Here is a 20697-nt window from a genome sequence, read left to right on the forward strand (position 1 = left end):
AGAAAATATTCAGTTGTTTGAAATTGTCTCATAGTTAGAAACTGAAATATTGAGATGAGTTTGTTCGAAGTATAAAATAATTTGTCAATGTACTGTCAATGTACAAAATATGTTACATTACATGATCTTTATTTTCTGACTGCATTTAAATTGTATCCACCATCACCTTCACTAGCCTGTGAAGGTGGAGAATGCATATTATTCTTCTTTACAACTCTTCCTGTTACCTGACTCACAGTAGGTGCTATTTCAATGAATGTTTTCAAAAGGGATATTTTAAAACCAAGGTTATGATGTTGCTGGAAGGCTTTATGATCTTGACTTTGACGATAGGTTAAGTGTACTAAAAATTATGCCTATTCTACCCACACAGTTGATCAATAAAGCAATAACATTATTAACAGCAAGTATAAAGCCCCCTGGAACTTCCTGAATTCAGCTTTAATTTTGTCTATAGGGAAAAAAAGTTGCAAGGAAGTTATGGTGAGGTAGCTCTGAAATACAATTATCAAACTGCAGGAAGGCTGAGTTTAACAACTCAAGTTCCATTGAGTTGTATTATTATTATTGGCATCCAAATTTAAGTAGTTTATTTTTAAATATTGTGTTGTAATACACTGTTCCTAGTAAAGGAAATTCTCTGACATTGAAATAAAATTTGAAAACCAAGGAGTAAAAGAGGGAAAGAGATAGTAGTAAGCATCAGTTTATCAATTTTATAGCTAAAAATTGATGTGAAGTAGAAACAGTGAAAGATAACAGACAAACATATTGTTTCAGGTAATTCATTTATGGTACCTCATTATAAATGGAATGAGGATTTGGTTATATAAAAACTATCTTTAAAAAAGTATCAGTGGAAAGACATGACGCCCATGAACTGTGTTGAATGGCCAGGGTGAAAATGCTGCAGCACCCAACAGCCCAGGATTGACAACAGCAGCCACTGTGATTGTCAACTTGTCTTCTGTAGGTGGACCACAGGAACTTCCATAAACAGGTGTATTGTCTAACCATTTCCTTTGTATTACCATAACATCCAACGTGTACCCATGGTTTTAACAATAGACTGTTTAGAACCTAAACACAAGGAAATTCTTGGAAATTGATTGAAAATCATACACTGGAATTGAGCAATAGTTGCTCCTTTAACCAAGCATGAGCTCTCTGGCATCTCAAATTCACAATTACTTCTTAACATGGAGGCCTGATGTTATTTGCCATTGATCACTAAACTTGAGTTGCTAAACTCAGCCTGCCCAATCTCCATGTCCTTGACCAAAGAAAGATTCTGCCTTATCTTGCAAATGTTTTCTCGTATCTCTTGATATCTCTTGCAAAACTCTGGGAAGAACAGGTGGAGCTCTGATGAAGGCAGGAGATACTCACAAGGCCATCCAGACCAACTGTCCTAACTCACGCTAACAATGGGCAACTATTACACTTAAGATGATCCTTTTCTTTTCACTTTTCATATGCAAATATTCATAAGCTCAATGTTACTTTTAAATGTCTAGAGTGATTTCCACTAAGTGTGTATTTTTTAAATGCCAAATATATCAAGAACCAGTTATTGCATTGTTTTATCTTGCAACATCTTTTAAAGGCAAGAATTAAAGAAATTGGTATCATGTATCATCATTATTTATCAGAACTTCACAGGCTACACATCTAGTTGTCCAACAAAACTTGAAGATGAGATCTTTGTAAAGAGTGATAACATGCTATTGAGAATCTACTACTTTGCTGAAGGTCCTTAGTCATCCAGTAGGTTCACTTTTCTAAATGCCTACTTTTCTCCTTCAATGGCTTTGATTATAATTCTGAGAATAGATGCGACCCTTTTGTAATATAGCAGACAAAATGCAAAGCAGACCATATTAATCTGTCAGCAAGCTTTAAGTATTCTTTCTCTTGTCTCATGCAAAACAATCTTAATCTACCATGTATTTTCATCCCTCTGGCTTCCTTCCGGTTATTGATCTTTGTGTTATTTCTGCAAGCACATGGAAAGATTTTATTACGTGTATGAATTAAGCCTATGATACATACAGTCTGCTTTATTCAGCTGAACGTGTCTTTAATACTCTTCAAAGTGAATCTGTAAAATAAAAAAAAAAAAGTCTCCATTAAGAGCTGTTGCCCATTATAACTTCTAAAGTTACTTCATAGCCTTACACAGTTTTACAACATGCACTAAATATAAATGAAGAGCAAATAAAGATAAATATTACACATCGGGGGGCTCATAAAACCACTGTGTAATTGTCCTGTCCTCTAGCCAAGCCCCAAAAAGTAGCACATAAAGTCCTATTTTTAATGTTTTACACTTTTTGTCAAAACCTTGGGACTGCTCCCAAGATGAGGCCATATGCTTAAATCAGTAGTAGGCAATTTCTCTCTTTCTCTCCATTAAAACAACAGAAGAAAACAAAAAAAATCTAGAAGGGGAAAAAATCTGAGTTCTGGCTTTTTAGTATCAACCTTTTAAATTAGGAAGATAAAACTTTTTATAGCAAATTATTTATTCCTCAGGGATTTATTTTTCTATAATATATAATACTGAATGTTCACAATACATTATTTTAAATAGAGATGGGTCTCTTGGCCCCAGGATATAAATACATACCATGCTATTCTAACAACCAAGAAACAGTTTATTCTCTTAATTACTTACAATTGCTTTATTCTCTAATAACATATATGATGTGTTAAGGAAATAAACAACAACTTAAAAGTAGAAAAAAATATGGAAGAGTCTCTGTGGAGTTTACGAAATCCCACTGGATGAAGAATGGAAATTCCGAGCATTTGGAGCAGGGTGGGGCAGCTGTCTAACACTAATTTTGGGTGGCAACGTTAACAATAAAAGATATAAATCTTTTATTCTCTCATCGATTACTATTATTAACAATACCATCATTATAATATTACAGTTATTATATTACTAAAAATTAATATTTAATTGATCAATCTACAGAATGTATAATTTATGTACTCATCCAAAGAATTATGCATTCTGATATCAGACAATGTAATAATAGCTTTGTATTCATAAAGCATATTTTAACAGAAAAAAAGTCAAATGACAATTTTAATAGACTTTAAAACGGTGTACAAGTAAAAAAAGACACTAGTTTTGTACTTCAAAATTTGGAGGAAGACATCCAGTCATTAAACAGTCTACAAAACACATGCTAGCAGATTACATTAAAAAACTATGCACAATATAAAAAGAGCTGAAAACAGTCTTCACTGTAAAAATAATTTAAAATAAACTTTTCAATTTAAAATATCATCTATAGCACAAACACATCATGCAAATGGAAAACTAAATATACTGCATTCTTTAGTGTAGCCAAATAAATTCAGATTGAGACATCTTTTAGGTAGGGAAATTCAATATGACTTTTTTCAATATGACTTTTTTCATTCAATATGACTTTTTTTCTCTGGCAGTACTGGTCCTAGCTGGGTCTTTTATGCATAAAGAACAGCTATATTTCAAGCCCTTTTTATTGTAATCAATACTAAAGCAGCATTAGAATACTTTATTAATTTAGGAGTAATGTTCAAAAATGATCTGAAAAATAAATGCTTGCTGTGCAATTTCATAAAGTATGAACTTCTTGAAAGGTTAGAAGCTTTTGCAGCTAAGAAAGTTGATCTCTAGTTTTAAGCATTTTGGTGACTAAAATGAAATGGGAAAACTAAAGAACCAGAGTCAAAATCCATGATGTATAAAAAGGTGAGCACAATGAAGCAAGATTTAAAGCTCTCTAGGAATAGACCAATGCACGGAAAAATTAAATTCTACCCATGAAATAGTCACTATTTATGTCCCTGATTCACTAAAGCAGAAAGGAATTTTCAATAATATAAAGGACAAAAAAAACTGTTTCATGGGCAAAAGGATCAAACAGGCATTTGATTAAAGAGGATATTAAAATAGCCCAAGCATATGGGAAGATGCTCAATGTAATTATTCAATAAGGAAGTGCAAATTAAAACACAAAATAAGATACCACTAAACACCCACCAGTGGCTAAAATTTAAATGGCAAACAATTGTGTCAGCAAGAATGTGGAGCAACTGGAACTCTCATGCAATGTTGATGGAAGTGTGAATTGATACAATAATTTTGGAACAGTTCTTAATAGTACCTATAAAAACTAAATATATGCCTATCCAATGGCCAAATAATTTCACTCTTACATATATACCCAAGAAAAATAAACCCATATGTCCCTAAGATATAAGACCAAAATATTCTTAGCAATTTTTTTTACAATTGCTTAAAACTAGAAACAACCCAACTGTAGGTTAAGAGTAGAATAAACATTTTGTGGAATATTCACCTCCCTAATTAAAAAGAAAAAGACCTATTGATTAATATAATTAATATGGATGATTTTTACACACATAATAATGAGCATATACAGACAACACATTACAGACAAATAATGACACAAAGAAATATAAACTGTATGATCTCATTTCTATTAATAATAGAATGAGTTTTTGTTTTGTTTTGTTTTGTTTTTGAGACAGGTGACCCTGTCACAAATCTTCTGTCACCTAGGCCGGAGTGCCGTGGTGTGATCACAGCTTACTGTAACCTCTACCTCCTGGGCTCAAGCAATCCACTCACCTCAGTCTCCCAAGTAGCTGGGACTGCAGGCATGCATCATTACACCTGGCTAATTTTTGTATTAAAATCGAAGTATTTTTTTGGGAGAAGATTGTGGGCAGGTAGGATTTGACAGGATATGGACTCTAGGTAACTTTCTTTTATGCTGGAAATGTTCTATGTCCAACTGAGTGGTGGTTACAGTTACACAATTGTATGCGTGTGTAGAAATTTGAACATATAAATACATAAATATATATGTAAAAATTATCACCTGAGATTTTGGTACTTTATAGGATAGATGTTATATCTCAATAAAAAATTAACAATTAAAAATTTTATATCTTGATAGTAGATACAGGTGTAAGACTTATCTCCTTTTAGAGGAGAGCACAGGAGATGAACATGCCAGATAGCTTGTTTTCTTCCTCACTACTCAGCATGAAGAGTCAACAAATCATTTGTTTTCTTTGGCATACTGGTCCTCTGCCTATTTGATATATAAATTAGTTTCCGAGGGCTGCTATAAGAAATTATCAAAAACTTAGTGCCTGAAAACAGCAGAAATTTATTCTGTCACAATTTTAGAGACCAGAAGTCCAAAACCAAGGTGCTACTAGGGCATTATGCCCAGGGCTGCACTCCATCTAGAAAAGAGACCTTCCTTGCCTCTTCGAGTTTCAGGTGGTTCCAAGTGGTCTTTGGTTCATGGCTGCATGACTGCAAGCTCTGCCTCTGTCATCACACAGCTTTCTCTTCCGGGTCTCTGGGCCTCCTCTTCTGCTCTAAGGAACTTGTCATTGGACTGAGGAGCCACTCAGAAAATCCAGGATGTTCTCACTTCGAGGCTCAATTATTTCTGTAATGACTCTTTTTACAAATAAGTTCACATTCACAGATTATTGCTGTTATGATATGGACATATCTTTTTGGGGGGACCACCATTGAACCCACCAAAATATTTGTAAATTAAAATGAATGCGACTCCGTATTTATTTATTATAATACATTTCAGATAATATAATATGTAATCTCTGGCTAGTTAAGAACAATAAAAATATACATGTACTTTGTGTCTTACAGATGTAAAAGACATTTTTCCTTTTAAAATTCTGATTTGACCTTGATAATGAGATAATTTTTCAAAAGATTTGCCACAGTAACCATGCTATATTTATTCATCACCCATTCATTTATTTAACCAAAGGATAGGATACAGTGTTGAAAGTTTTAGTCTTAATTCATGACTGAGAACTGATTTGGGTCAATTTTAAAGAAAGAGAGTATGACATTCAACTTTTGACTCGCTCAGTAAAGAGTTGAAAATTGCTTCAACAGAAACACTTAATGTAATATGATAGCACAGTATAGAGCACAAAATTGTTCAACCAAAACTTCCTAAGAAAGAAGTTGAACCCTACACAGGATTATTTGAACAAAAATATAAAATTGTCCTTAACTAAAGTTAACGAGCTGTTTTCTATTTTCTCCTTTTATGGTTGCTAGCCTTTGCCCACTTCAAGTCATAATGATCTATTATTAGTTCATGTAAATTCAATACATTTATTTTTCAAATATCAAACATTATATTTATAATTTTAGAAATTTATAATTTTTAGAAACACTATAGTTTTTAAGTATTGTTTTTCTCCCAAAGTTATATAAGATATATATGTGTACTTTATATGTATATTATATGTGTTTCTTTTTTAAATTTTGGGGGGTATATAGTAGATGTGAATATTTATGAGGTACATGAGATATTTTGATGCAGGCACACAATGCATAATAATCACATCAGGGAAAATGGGGTATCCATCTCCTCAACCACTTACCCTTTCTTTGTGTTGCAAAGAATCAAATTATTCTTACACTCTTACATATTTTTAAACGTACAATAAATTATTATTGGCTGTATTCAAACAACCCTATTTAAAAATAGGCAAAAGACACGAACAGACACTTCTCAAAAGAAGTCATACACTCAGTCAACAAGCATGTGAAAAAATGCTTGGCATCACTAATCATTAGACAAGTGCAATTCAAAACAACAATGAGATACCATCTCACACCACTCAGAATGGCTATTACTAAAACGTCAAAAATTAACAGATGCTGGCAAGGTTGAAAAGAAAAGGGAATGCTTATACACTGGGGGTTGGAATGTAAATTAGTTTAGCCACTGTGAAAAGCATTTTGGAGATTTCTCAAATAACTTAAAACAGAACTTCTATTCAACTCAGCAGTCCCATTACTGGGTATATACCCAAAGAAATATAAATGTTTCTATCATAAGGATAAATGCACATGTATGTTCATGGTAGCACTATTTGCAATAGCAAATACATGGAATCAACCTAAATGCCCATCAATCGTGGACTGGATAAAGAAAATGTGGTACATATACCTTAAGGAATACCACCTAGCCATAAAAAGGAATGAAATCATGTCTTTTGCAGCAACACTGACAGAGCTGAAAACCATTATCCTTAGTCAAGTAACCCAGGAATGGAAAACTAAATATGGCATATTCTCAATTCTAAGTGGAAGGTAAACAATGAGTGCACACAAACACAAAGAGGGGAACAATAGACACCAGGACCTACTTGAGCAGGGAGGTTGGGAGGAGGCTGAGGATTGAAAAATTGCCTATTGACTTCTATAGTTATGATCTGAGTGACAAAATAACTGGACACCAAACCCCTACAACACAAAATATATCCCTGTACTAAACCTGCACCCGTACCCACTGAACCTAAAAAGAAAGTTGGAAATAATTGTAAAAAAATAGGAATGCAGAGATCTTTTTCCTTTCTTTTGGGCATATACCTAGCAGTGTGATTGCTGGATCTTATGGTAGCTCTATTTTTAGTTTTTCAAGGTAACTCCAAGCTGTTCTTCATAGTGACTGTACTAATTTACATTCCCACAAACAAGTATTCAAAGATCCCCTTTCTCCACATCCTCACCAGCATTTGTTATTGTCTGTCTTTTAGATAAAAACCGTTTTAACTGGGCTGATATGATATCTCATGAAATTTTGATTTGCATTTCTCTGATGATCAGTGATGTTGAGCACCTTTTCATATGCTTGTTTGCCATTTTGTATGTCTTCTTTCGAGAAATGTCTCTTCTGATCTTTTGCCCATTTTTTGATTGATTTATTAGATGTTTTCCTATAGAGTTGTTTGAGCTCCTTATATATACTGGTTACTGATCCCTTGTCATGTAAATCACTTGCAAATATTTTCTCCCATTCTGTGCATTATCTTTTCACTGTGTTGAGTGTTTCCTTTGCTGTGCAGAAGCTTTTTAACTTGATGTGATTCCATTTGTCCATTTTTGCTTTGGTTTCCTAGGCTTGTGTGGTATTACTCAAGAAATCCTTGCCAGATCCCAAAGTCCTGGAGAGTTTCCTCAATGTTTTCTTGCAGTAGTTTTATAATTAGAGGTCTTAGATTTAACTCTTTAATCCATTTTGATTTAATTTTTGTATATGGCAAGACACAGGAGTCTAGTTTTATTCTTCTGCATATGGATATTCAGTTTTCCCAGCACCATTTTGTAAAGAGACTGTCCTTTCCCCAATGTAGGTTCTTGGCACCTTTGTTGAAAACAAGTTCACTGTAAATGCATGGATTTGTTCCTGGAATCTCTGTTCTGTTTCATTGGTCAAAATGTCTGTTTTTATGCCAGTCTCATGCCATTCTGGTTACTATACCCCTGTAGTAATTGGAAGTCAAGTAATGTGATTCCTCTAGTTTTGTTCTTTTTGTTCAGGATAACTGTGGCTATTCTGAGTGTTTTGTGGTTCCATATAAACTTTAGGATTATTTTTTCTATTTCTGTGAAGAATGTCATTGGTATTTTCCAGAGATTGCATTGAATCTATAGATTGCTTTGGATATTATGTACCTTTTAGCAATATTGATTCTTCCAATCCATGAACATGGAATATCTTTCCAATATTTTGTGCCTCTTCAGTGTCTTTCATCTGTGTTTTGTATTTTTCATTGCAGAGATCTTTCACTTTTTTGGTTAACTAAAATAGTTGCTAAATATTTAAGTTTATTGGTAGCTATTTTAAATAGTATTACTTTCTCAATTTCTTTTTCAAATTGTTTGCTGTTGGTATATGGAAATCCTACTGATTTCTGTATGTTGATTTTGTATCCTGCAACTTTACTGAATGTGTTCATCAGTTCTAATAGCTATTTGGTGGTGTCTTTAGATTTTTCCAAATATAAGAAAATATCATCTGCAAACAAGGATAATTTGACTTCTTCTTTTCCAATTTGGATGCCCTTTATTTCTTTATCTTTTTTGATTGCTCTAGCTAGGACTTCCAGAACTATGTTGAATAACAGTGATGAAAGTGGGCATTCTTGTCATGTTCCAGATCTTAGAGGAAAGATTTTTAGATTTTCCCTGTTCATTATGATACTAGCTGTGGGTCTGTCATACACAGCTATTATTGTGTGGAGGTATATTCTTTCCTTTTTTTTTTTCTTTTTTTTTTTTTTTTGAGACAGAGTCTCGCTCTGTTGCCCAGGCTGGAGTGCAGTGGCGTGATCTCAGCTCACCACAAGCTCTGCCTCCTGGGTTCATGCCATTCTCCTGCCTCAGCCTCCAGAGTAACTGGGATTACAGGTGCCCACCATCATGCCCGGCTAATTTTTTTTTTTTTTTTAAGTAGAGACAGGGTTTCACCGTGTTGGCCAGGATGGTCTCGATTTCCTGACCTCATGATCTGCCCGCCTCGGCCTCCCAAAGTGCTGGGATTACAGGTGTGAGCCACCATGCCCGGCCGGTATGTTCTTTCTATACCCAGTTCTTTTAGGGTTTTTTCATGGAGGAATTCTGAATTTTATCAAATGCTTTATCAGCATCAATTGAAATGATTGTATGGTTTTTGTCTTTAATTCTACTGATATGGTATATTACATAGATTAATTTATGTATGTGAAACACCCCTGCATTCCTGGAATATATTCCAATTGGTCATAATGAATGGTCTTTTTAATGCGTTGTTGAATTTTGTTTTCTAGTGTTTGATTTTTGCATCAATGTTCATTAGGGATATTGGCCTGTAGTTTTCTTTTTTCTTTTTTTTATTTTTTGATGTGTCTTTGTTTGGTTTTGGTATCAAGGTAATACCAGCCTTATAGAACGAGTTTGGAAGTAATCCCTCCACCTCTAGTTTTTGGAATAGTTTGAGTAGCATAGGTATTAGTTCTTTAAATGTTGGATAAAATTCAGTGATAAAGCCATTGGGTTCTGGTGTTTTCTTTGCTGACAAATTTTTTCATTATAGATTCAATCTCACTACATATTGGTCTGTTCAGGTTTTGAATGTCTTCACAGATCAACTGTAATAAGTTGTAATGTCTGGGAATTCATCTATTTCTTCTAGGTTTTCCAATTTATTGGCAAATACTTGCCCATAGTAACCTCTAATAATCCTTCGAATTTCTGTGATGTTGGTTGTAATGCCTCTTTCATAATCTCTGCTTTTATTTATTTTGGTCTTCTCTCTTTTATTCTTCGTCTGGTTAAAGGTTTGTCAATTTTATCTTTTCAAAAAACCATTTTTTGTTTTGTTGATCTTTTGTATTGTTTTCTTCATTTCAGTTTCATTTATTTCTCTTCTGATCTTTATTTTTTTTTTTTCTTCTATTAACTTTGGATTTGATTTGCTTTCACTTTTCTAGTTCTTTAAGATGCATTGTTAGATTGTTTATTTAAAGTATTTCTACTTTTTAAATATAGGCACTTATAGCTATAAACTTTCCACATCATACTGCTTTCGCTGTATCCCATAGGTTGTGATATGTTGTGTTTTCATGATAATTTGTTTCAATAAATTTTTAAATTTCTGTCTTAATCTTTTCATTGACCCACTCGTCATTCAGGAGCATATTGTTTAATTTGTATAGTTTCCAAAAATTCCTCTTATTGTTGATTTCTAGTTTTATTCCATTGTGGTCAGAGAAGACACTTCATATAATTTCAATTTTTGAAGTTTTAAGACTTGTTTTATGATCCAGCATATGGTGTATTCTTCAGAATGATCCATATGCTGAGAAGAATGTGTATTCTGCATTTGTTGGATGAAAATATTCTGTAAATATCAATTAGGTCCATATGGTCTATAATTCAGATTAGGTGCAATGTTTCTTTGTTGACTTTTTTGTTTGAAAGATTTGTCCAGTGTTGAATATTGAGTGTTGAAATCTCCAGCTATTGTTGTATTGGGATCTAGCTCTTCCTTTAGCACTAATGATATTTGCTTTATATAACTGAGTGCTCTAGTGTTGGGTGTAGATATATTTCAAACTGTTATATCCTCTTGCTGAACTGACCCCTTTATCATTATATAGTGACTTTCTTTGTCTCTTTTTATAGTTTTTGTCTTAAAATCTATTTTGTCTAATGTAAGTATAGCTATTCCTGTTTATTTTTTGGGTTTACATTTGCACAGAAAATCTTTAAGTTTATCTCTGTCTTTATGGGTGAAGTATTTCTCTTGTAAGCAACAGATTGTTAAGTCTTATTTTTTAATCCATTCAGCCACTCTATGTCTTTTGACTGGAGGGGTTAGTTCATTTTCATTCTATGTTATTACTGATAAGTAAGGACTTATGCCTGCCATTTTATTCTTTGTTTTCTGGTTGTTTAGTGGTCTTCTCTTCCTTCTTTCTTCCTTCCCCTTCCTATCTTCATACTAGTGAAGGTGATTTTTCTCTGGTGGTATGTTTTAATTTCTTGCTCTTATATTTTGTGATTTGTTATATATTTTTTCATCTGAGGTTATCATGAGACTTGCAAATAATGTCTTATAGCCCTTTATTTTAAGCTGATGACAACTTAACACTGACTGTATAAACAAACTAACAAACAAGCAAAGAGAACACTCATAAAAACTCTAACTTTATCCCTCCACTCTTTAATTTTTTGTTGTTTTTATTCATATCTTATTGTGCTGTCTATGTCTTAAAGAGTTGTTGTAGCTATTATTTTCTATTGTTTCATCTTTTAGTCTTTCTACTTAAGATATGATTAGTTTATGCACTCATATGCACACTCATATTTTTCTACTTAAGATGTGAGTAGTTTATGCACAATATGTTATACTATTCTGTGTTTTTCTGTGTACTTACCAGTGAGTTTTATACCTTCAGATGATTTCTTATGGCTCATTAATCTCCTTTTCTTTCAGATTAAAAAACTTCTTTAGTATTTTTTGTAAGACAGGTCTGTTGTTGATAAAGTCACTCATATTTTGTTTGTCTGGGAAAGTCTTTATTTCTCCTTTATGTTTGAACGATCTTTTCACTGGATATATCATTCCAGCATACAAATTTTTTTCCTTCATCACTTTAAATATGTCATTCCACTGTCTCCTGGCCTGCAAGATTTACCCTGAAAACTCTACTATCAGATGTATTGGTACTTCATTGTGTGTTGTTTCTTTTCTTTTATTTATTTATTTTATTTTATTTTATTTTATTTTTTTTTTGAGATGGAGTCTCACTCTTTTGCCCAGGCTGGAGTGCAGTGGCATGATCTTGGCTCACTGCAACCTCCCCCTCCTGGGTTCAAGCAATTCTTCCACCTCAGCCTCCCAAGCTGGGATTACAGGCATGTGTCACCAAGTCCAGCTAATTTTTGTATTTTTAGTAGAGATAGGGTTTCAACATGTTGGCCAGGCTGGTCTCAAACTTCTGTCCTCAAGTAATCTGCCCTCTTTGGCCTCCCAAAGTGCTAAGATTACAGGTGTGAGTCACCACACCTAGCCTGTTTATTTTCTCTTGCTGCTTTTAGGATCCTTTCTTTATCCCTGACTTTTAAGGGTCTGATCATTAAATATCTTGAGGTAATCTTATTTGGGTTCAGTCTACTTGGAGTTCTATAACCTTCCTGTGCTTGAATATTTATATCATTCTCTAGGTTTGGGACATTCTCTGATATTAACCCTTTGAGTAAACTTTCTACTCCATGTCTCTTTACCTTTTATTTAAGATAAATAACTCTTAGATTTGCCCTTTTGAAGATATTGTCTAGCTATTATAGAAATGCTTCGTTCTTTTTTATTCTTTTTCTTTGTCTCCTCTGTGTATTTTCAAATAGACTGTCTTTAAGCTCACTAATTCTTTCTTCTGCTTAATCAGTTCTGCTGATAAATGTTCCCAATTATTTGTGGGCGTTAAAAATGAATACAATACAACTCATGAAGATAGAGTGTAGAATCATAGTTAACGGAGACCAGGAAGGATAGTGGGGAGTGGTGGGAAGTGAGCATGGTTAAGGCATAAAAAAATATAATCAGATAGAATTAATAAAATACAGTATTTGATACTAAGATTTAGAATTTTGATAGCACAACAGTGTGACTACATCCATAATAATTTATTGTATATTTAAAAATAACTAAAGAAGGTTGGGCGCAGTAGCTCATGCCTATAATCCCAGCACTTTGAGAGGCCATGGTGAGCAGATCATGAGGTCAGGAGATTGAGACCATCCCGGCTAACACGGTGAAACCCTGTCTCCACTAAAAATACAAAAAATTAGCCAGGCATGGTGACGGGTGCCTGTAGACCCAGCTACTCAGGAGGCTGAGGCAGGAGAATGGCGTGAACTCGGGAGGTGGAGCTTGCAGTGAGTGGAGATCGCACTACTGCACTCCAGCCTGGGCAACAGAGCAAGACTCCATCTCAAAAAATAAATAAATAAATAAATAAATAAATAAATAAATAAATAAATAAAATTTAATTGTTTGTAACACAAAAGATAAATGCCAGAAATGATGGATACCCCTTTACCCTGTGATTATTAGACACTGAGTGCCGTATCAAAATATCTCATGTGCCCCATAAATATATGCACCTACTAACTGCTCACAAAAATTAAAAACTTAACAAAAAAAAATCTGCTGAAAGACTCTGATGGATTCTTCAGCATGTCAATTGCAAATTGCTTTTTTTTGTTTTGTTTTGTCTTTGAGATAAACTCTCACTCTCTCGCTCAGGCTGGAGTTCATTGGTGTGATCTTGGTTCACTGCAACCTCTGCCTCCCGAGGCAATTCTCATGCCTCAGCCTCCCAAGTAGCTTGGATTACAGACATGCACCACCACACCTAGCTAATTTTTGTATTTTTGGTAGTGATGGGGTTTAATCCTGTTGACCAGGATAGTCTCGATCTCCTGACCACAAGTGATCCATCCACCTCGGCCTACCAAAGTGCTGGGATTATAGGCATGAACCACCATGTCCAGCCTTCAATTACAAATTTCTACTTGATTCTTTTTAATTATTTTAATCTCTTCGCTAAATGTATCTGATAGGATTCTGAATTCTTTCTCTGTGTTGTCCTGAATTTTGTTGAGTTTTCTTAAAACAACTATTTTTGAACTCTGTCTGAAAAGTCATATATCTCTGTCATTATTGGTCATTGCTGCCTTATTTGGTTCATTTTGGTGAGGTCATATTTTCCTGGATGGTCTTAACGCTTGTGAATGTTCACTGATGTCTTGGCATTGAAGACTTTGGTATTTATTGTAATCTTCACAGTCTGCGCTTGTTTGTACCTATCCTTCTTGGGAAGGCTTTCCGGATATTCCAAGAGACTTGGGTGTTATAATCTAAGTTTTTGGTCACTGAAGCCATATTTGCATTAGGGGGCATTCCTACTTGAGTAACACTGTGGCTCTTGCAGACTCAGAGATACCACCTTGTCTTCAACAAGATCCAGAAGAATTCTGATTACCAAGTAAAGACTCTTGTTGTCATCTCTTACTTTCTCTCAAATAAATAGGGTCTCTTTCACTCTATGCTGAGCTTCTGGGGGAGAGGTAACACAAGCCCCTGTGGTCACCACAACCGGAACAGCACTGTGTCAGATCTGAAGCCAACCCAGTACTGGGTCTTGCACAAGGCCCATGGTAACTACTGCCTGGCTACCACCAATGTTCACTCAAGACCTTAGGACTTTACAATCAGCAGCTGCCAAAGCTAGCCAGGTTGTGTCCTTCCCTTCAGGGGAGCAAGGTCCCACAGGCCCTGAGAGAGTCCAGAGATGCCATCCAGGATCCAAAGCCTCGAGTCAGAAATCTTAGAAATCTACCTGGTCCTCTATTCTACTGTGGCTGAGTTGGCACTCAAGCCACAGGATCAAGTCCTTCCTACTCTCCCTTCCCCCTTCCACAAGCAGAGGAGTCTCTCAATGGCCACCACTACCCTAGGCCAGCAGTCAGTACTGCCTGGCTACCACTGATGTTCACTCAAGGCCAAGGCTCTTCAGTCAGCTTATACTGCCAGGCCTCGGACTCTCTCCTCAGGGCAGTGAGCTTCCTTCTGGTCCAGGTGAAGTTCAGAAATGCCATCTAAGAACCAAGGCCTGAAGTTGGAGACCCCAAGAGCCTCCTTGGTGCTCTACCCCATTGTGGCTGAGCTGGTACTTAAGCTGCAAAAGAAAGTCCCCTTTCCTCTTCCCTCTCCTTTTCTCAAGCAGGAGTCTCTCCCCATAGCCACCACACTGGGAATGCGCTGGGTCACAACTGAAGCCAATCGTCTCTGAGTTTCACCCAAGGCGCATGCAAGTACTGCCTGACTACCACTGCTGACTACTCAGGGCCCAAGAACTCTTTAGTCAGCAGATGATGAATCCTGCCAGGACTAGATCCTCCCCGCTGGCTCAGGGTGTGTCTATAAGTGTCATCCAGGAGCTAGGGCCTGTAATAGAAGCCTCAAGACTCTGCCTGGTACCCGATCCTACTGTGGCTAAGCTGGTACACAAGTTGCAAGTCAAAGTCCTCTTTACTCTTTCCCTCTTCACAAGTGGAAGAAAGGGGTCTCTCCTAGAGGTGCGAGCTGTGCTATCTAGGGTTGTGGGAGGGGCGATGCAAGGAGTCCCTAGGCTGACCGGGCATTCCACATGCCTTCCCAAGTCCACTGGCTCCGAGTCCAGCACAGCACTAGGACTTGCCCAGGAATTGCAGTCCTTGTGGTCTAGGCTATCTTTCAAGTTTATTTAGAACCCCAGACCACTTTAGCCAACAGTGGCAAGGCTTGCCAGAAGCCAGAACTCAGGTGCTGACCATTGGGATGGGTGATTACCCTCTGGCTGGGGCTGGTCTAAATGCTCCCTCCATGAGCACTGGCTGAGTTCTGCCCAGGGTTGCTTTTCACTGTGACAGGTCAGCGCTGAGTTCCAATGGAAAGTCCCAGAATCACCGCACTCTCTCTCCCTTGAAGTGCACAGATGCTCTCTCCGCACCACACAGCCACTGCCAGAGGATGGAGAAGGCAAGGCATCAGCAAGTCAAGACGATCTTTTCCATCCTCTTCAGTGTCTCTTCCAGTGATATGAAGTTAAAACCAGGTGCTGTGATTGCTCACTTGATTCTTGGATCCTATGAAGGTGCTTTTTTTGTGGGTAGTTACTCAATCTGGTGTTCTTACAGGGAAGATGATCAGTGGCGGCTTCTATTCAGCCATCATGCTCTGCCTCCTTTTAAAACAATTTTATTACCATAATTAAATAGCTGAAGTTATATAGTGAATACTGAGCACTTATTTTTGCAAAAAACATTTTGCTACAAAAATTATAAGTAATTTATGAGAATTGTGTTTTTAAAATGTAATTTCATTTACAAAAATTTGATTTCCATACAACTATTTATCTATGCATAGAGTGAAACCCATCTGTGTTATTTAAAATGCAGTCGCTATTGTATTATAAGAAACAACTCTGGCTTTCACCAACAGTGTAAGCAATTATCTGAAGCCAAATATCTTTATTCTTCTGTCCTCTGAAACTTAAAAAGGCAATTTTCATTTACTCAATATCTGCATTGAAATGGAGAATTGCCTTTTATTGTGCAAAAGACAAGATTCTATAAAAACTGCTAAGAAGTATTTCCCTGCATTAACATATTATGAGGTGTAGATTGTTAAAAGCTTTTCTATTATCGATACTGTAATTGGACAGATGTCTGCTACATACTCCTTTTCTGCACTAAGAGCCAGATTTTCCTAAGAGGTGACTATTGAAAGCATTTTAAATTAGAACATAAAATACTCATTGAGTATTTTGGAAATGAAAATTTTAGTCCTCCTGAAAATTTTGTAGGTGTTTTAGAAGGTAGTCTTTAAAATGCAAAGCATAGGCAGTAGGACAAGACGTAGCAAGCCAGACACAAGAACACAAAAGAAGAGCAGAAGCTGAGGGCTAGACATTTTACAGGAGTCAGTAGCTGTGTCATATCATGGAGGCATTTTCCTCAAGACACGCTGATTCCAAATGGTCTGGCAAGGTGGGGCTGGATGTCAGAAATTAGTCTAGCTAGGTTAGGACTAACCACTTGGCTACAGATACAAGCTAGAGGAAAACAGCTAGCAGTATAGCAAGGTGGTGAAGGATGTGCTTAAATTATAGGCATATCCAAATTCAAACACTATGTGAACTATTTACTAGTTATGTGACTTAAATAATCTACTTAGACATTGCTGTGGTCTGAATGTTTCCTTCCTCCAAAAATTCATATGTGGAAAACTAATCCTCAGCACAATAGTACTAAGAGGTGGGACTTTTAGGAGGTGATTGGATCATGAGGGCAAACCCTTCATGAATTGGATTAGTGCCCTTACAGAAAAACCCTAAGGAAGCTTGTTTGCCCCTTCTGCCATGTGAGGGCACAGCAAGAAGCTGCCATCTATGATGCAGAGAAAAATTCCTCACCCCAGACGCTGAATCTGCTGGTGCCTTGATCTTGAATTTCCTAGACTACAGAACTGTGAGCAATATATTTCTGTTATTTATAAATTACTCCATTTATGGTATTTTGTTACAGCAGCCTGAACAGACTAAGACAGACACCCTGAGACTTGGTTTTCTTATCTGAAAAACAGGGATTAAAAATAATATCTACCTTGTAGAGTTATTATTGGCATTTAGTAAACAGTCATTATTATTTAATTGCATAGGGAGGTGGTAAAGCCAGTCTCAATCTTAATTGTTGTTAATATTTAATTGCCATCTGAGTAGTGACTCCAACAGCAATTTCTTGAAGGTGCTGCTGCTCGTTAACACGTAAGTGACAATGCTCGTCACTCTTTTTTTGTAAGATCTCAGTCAACATTTGGTAGGGGAGGCATTGGTCTTTTAATTAGAATTTGTGTCAGAATCTCATTTGTAAAGTTGTTTATTTGTTTACTTGGTTGAATAAAAGTACGTCTTTTCTTTGTCTTTTTTTCTGAAGCACTTCCATAGTGATTCCGATGTTTAACCCTAGATGAAAGCATCCACCCAAGGAGAGAGAGGTTTTTTAACAGCTAAGCAGACTATCTAGTCACCACCCAGATAGACTACAATATACGGAAGCTGGAACTTGCATTCAGAAACCAATGAGAAGGAACAGATGTGAAGATTTAGAAAATTCAATAGGGCTTGGAGAAGATCCCATCTCTGTGGATATGTGGGTCTTGGAGTCTCAACCCAGACTGACTTACTTAGGCAAATCCCTCTGCTAAAGAGGTCATGAACCTCATTTTATCACTATGTTTAGAATTGGCTCCTGAGGGCAAACAGACTCTGATGAAGACAGGTTGTCACGGGCTGGATTGTGAGCCCCCCAAAAATTCATATGTTGAAGTCTTAACACCTAGTACCTGACAATGTAAACCATATTGGAGACAGGGTCTTTAAAGAAGTAAGTAAGCCAAAATGAGGCCATTAGGTGGGTCCTAATCCAATATAACTCATGTTCTTACAAGAAGGGGAAATGTGAACACAGAAAATACAGAAGAAAGACGATATGAGGACACACAGGGAAAAGGGCATTTACAAGCCAACGAGAGAAGCCAGGGACAGATCCTTCCTCCATGGCCCTCATCCTATAGACACCTTGATCTCAGACTTCCAGCCTCCAGAACTCTGAGAAAATAAATTTCTGTTGTGCTCCTCAATGTGGAAATTCAAGGAGAAAATGTGGAACAGACAACAGCCTTGGGTTATCCAAAGTGCTGACTGTCCAGCCTTTCTGTAAGAAATCTTTGGGTCACTACCCAGCATTGGATATTATTTGGGCACTGTTGATCAGAAAGCTTTAGATCAAAATTAAGACTAAGAAAAAATATTATCTAAATTGCTTCTTGAAACTTCTCCCTCTTGAATAAGAGACACCATGACCTAAAATGAATTAGCTTTAAACATGACAAGGTGCTTTTGACTGTTCTTTTTTGTTCCTTGAGAAAAAAGAATGAGGGCAGGACATAGGCATGGGCAAGGACTTCATGACTAAAACACCAAAAGCAATGGCAACAAAAGCCAAAATTGACAAATGGGATCTAATTAAACTAAAGAGCTTCTGCACAGCAAAAGAAACTACCAGCAGAGTGAACAGGAAACCTACAGAATGGGAGAAAATGTTTGCAATCTACCCATCTGACAAAGGGCTAATATTCAGAATCTACAAAGAACTTAAGCAAATTTACAAGAAAAAATTAACTTAAGCAAATTTACAACCCCATCAAAAAGTGGGCAAAGGATATGACCAGACACTTTTCAAAAGAAGACACTTATGCAGCCAACAGACACATGAAAAAATGTTCATCGTCACTCGTATCAGAGAAATGCAAATCAAAACCACAATGAGATACCATCTCACACCAGTTAGAATGATGAACATTAAAAAGTCAGGAAACAGCAGGTGCTGGAGAGGATGTGGAGAAGTAGGAACGCTTTTACACTGTTGGTGGGAGTGTAAATTAGTTCAACCATTGTGGAAGACAGTGTGACGATTCCTCAAGGATCTAGAACTAGAAATACCATTTGAACCAGCCATCCCATTACTGGGTATATACCCAAAGGATTATAAATCATGCTACTATAAAGACATATGCACACATATAATTATTGTGGCACTATTCACAATAGCAAAGACTTGGAACCTACCCAAATGTCCATCAATGATATACTGGATTAAGAAAATGTGGCACACATACACCATGGAATACTATGCAGCCATAAAAAGGATGAGTTCATGTCCTTTGTAGGGACATGGATGAAGCTGGAAACCATCATTCTCGACAAACTATCACAAGGACAGAAAACCAAACACCACATGTTCTCACTCATAGGTGGGAACTGAACAATGAGAACGCTCGGACACAGGGCAGGGAACATCACACACCGGGGCCTGTCGTGGGATGGGGGGATGGGGGAGGGATAGCATTAGGAGAAATACCTAATGTAAATGACGAGTTAATGGGTACAGCAAACCAACATGGCACATGTATACATATGTAACAAACCTGTACGTTGTGCACATGTACCCTAGAACTTAAAGTATAATTAAAAAAAAAAGAAAAAAGAATGAGTGGTTTTTCTAATGTTTTCTTATTGTAACCTTTTCATCTGTTTTCACATAATCTTAACCACATCCACACAAACACACGCAAACACTACCTCATTGCCTGCACACAAACACATTCTCTTAAGTCTGCCCATATAATCAATACAATCAATGGAACAGCACTTTATTGAATAGATTGTGAGTTACAGATTTTTCTTCCTTTATTTTTTAAGATAGTCTTCCTCTGTCACCCAGGCTGGAGTGCGGTGGTACAATCATAGCTAACTGCAGCCTCAAATTCCTGGGCTCAAGCTATCTTCTCACTCAGTACTAAGTATTTTAGCCAGTGTGATAGCCAAGTGTATTTTTCCTAAGTTTTTTATTATTTCAATCTGCTCTTGCCTGGAAGCTTTTCTTCATTAACCAAGCTACAGGTATTTACTGTAGAAAGATCATAAAACACAAATGCAGAAGAAAAAGAAATAAGAAATTTTACCCCTGTGGTTGATCAAAGGTAATAATGTTTCCAGTTTGTCAGTCCTCCTTGTCTCTATACTATGTGCATATAGCTCGATAGTGCTCTCTCATTCTGCACTCAGCCATAGGACTTGCTTTCGGTGAAGCAGAATTGGGCAGAGGGAATAGGTGAGCTCTGTCGCAGGTCCAGTGAGTCTTGGCTAACTGGTTGGGAGCTCTGGAGCTAGAATGAC

The 20697-nt window shown here is 36.4% G+C and overlaps 1 long non-coding RNA gene across 1 annotated transcript in view; it reads right to left on the bottom strand.

Moving 5' to 3' along the window:
• The window catches only part of LOC102115465 (uncharacterized), a 289733-nt gene that overhangs the window by 122449 nt on the left and 146587 nt on the right, over positions 1–20697 (bottom strand). Inside the window, exon 6 of the long non-coding RNA XR_012432083.1 lies at positions 2053–2101. This is a non-coding gene — a long non-coding RNA (uncharacterized lncRNA). The remainder of the gene's footprint in view (positions 1–2052; positions 2102–20697) is intronic.

Source organism: Macaca fascicularis, chromosome 3 (genome assembly GCF_037993035.2).
Source record: "Macaca fascicularis isolate 582-1 chromosome 3, T2T-MFA8v1.1".
Classification (NCBI taxonomy): Eukaryota; Metazoa; Chordata; class Mammalia; order Primates; family Cercopithecidae; genus Macaca; species Macaca fascicularis.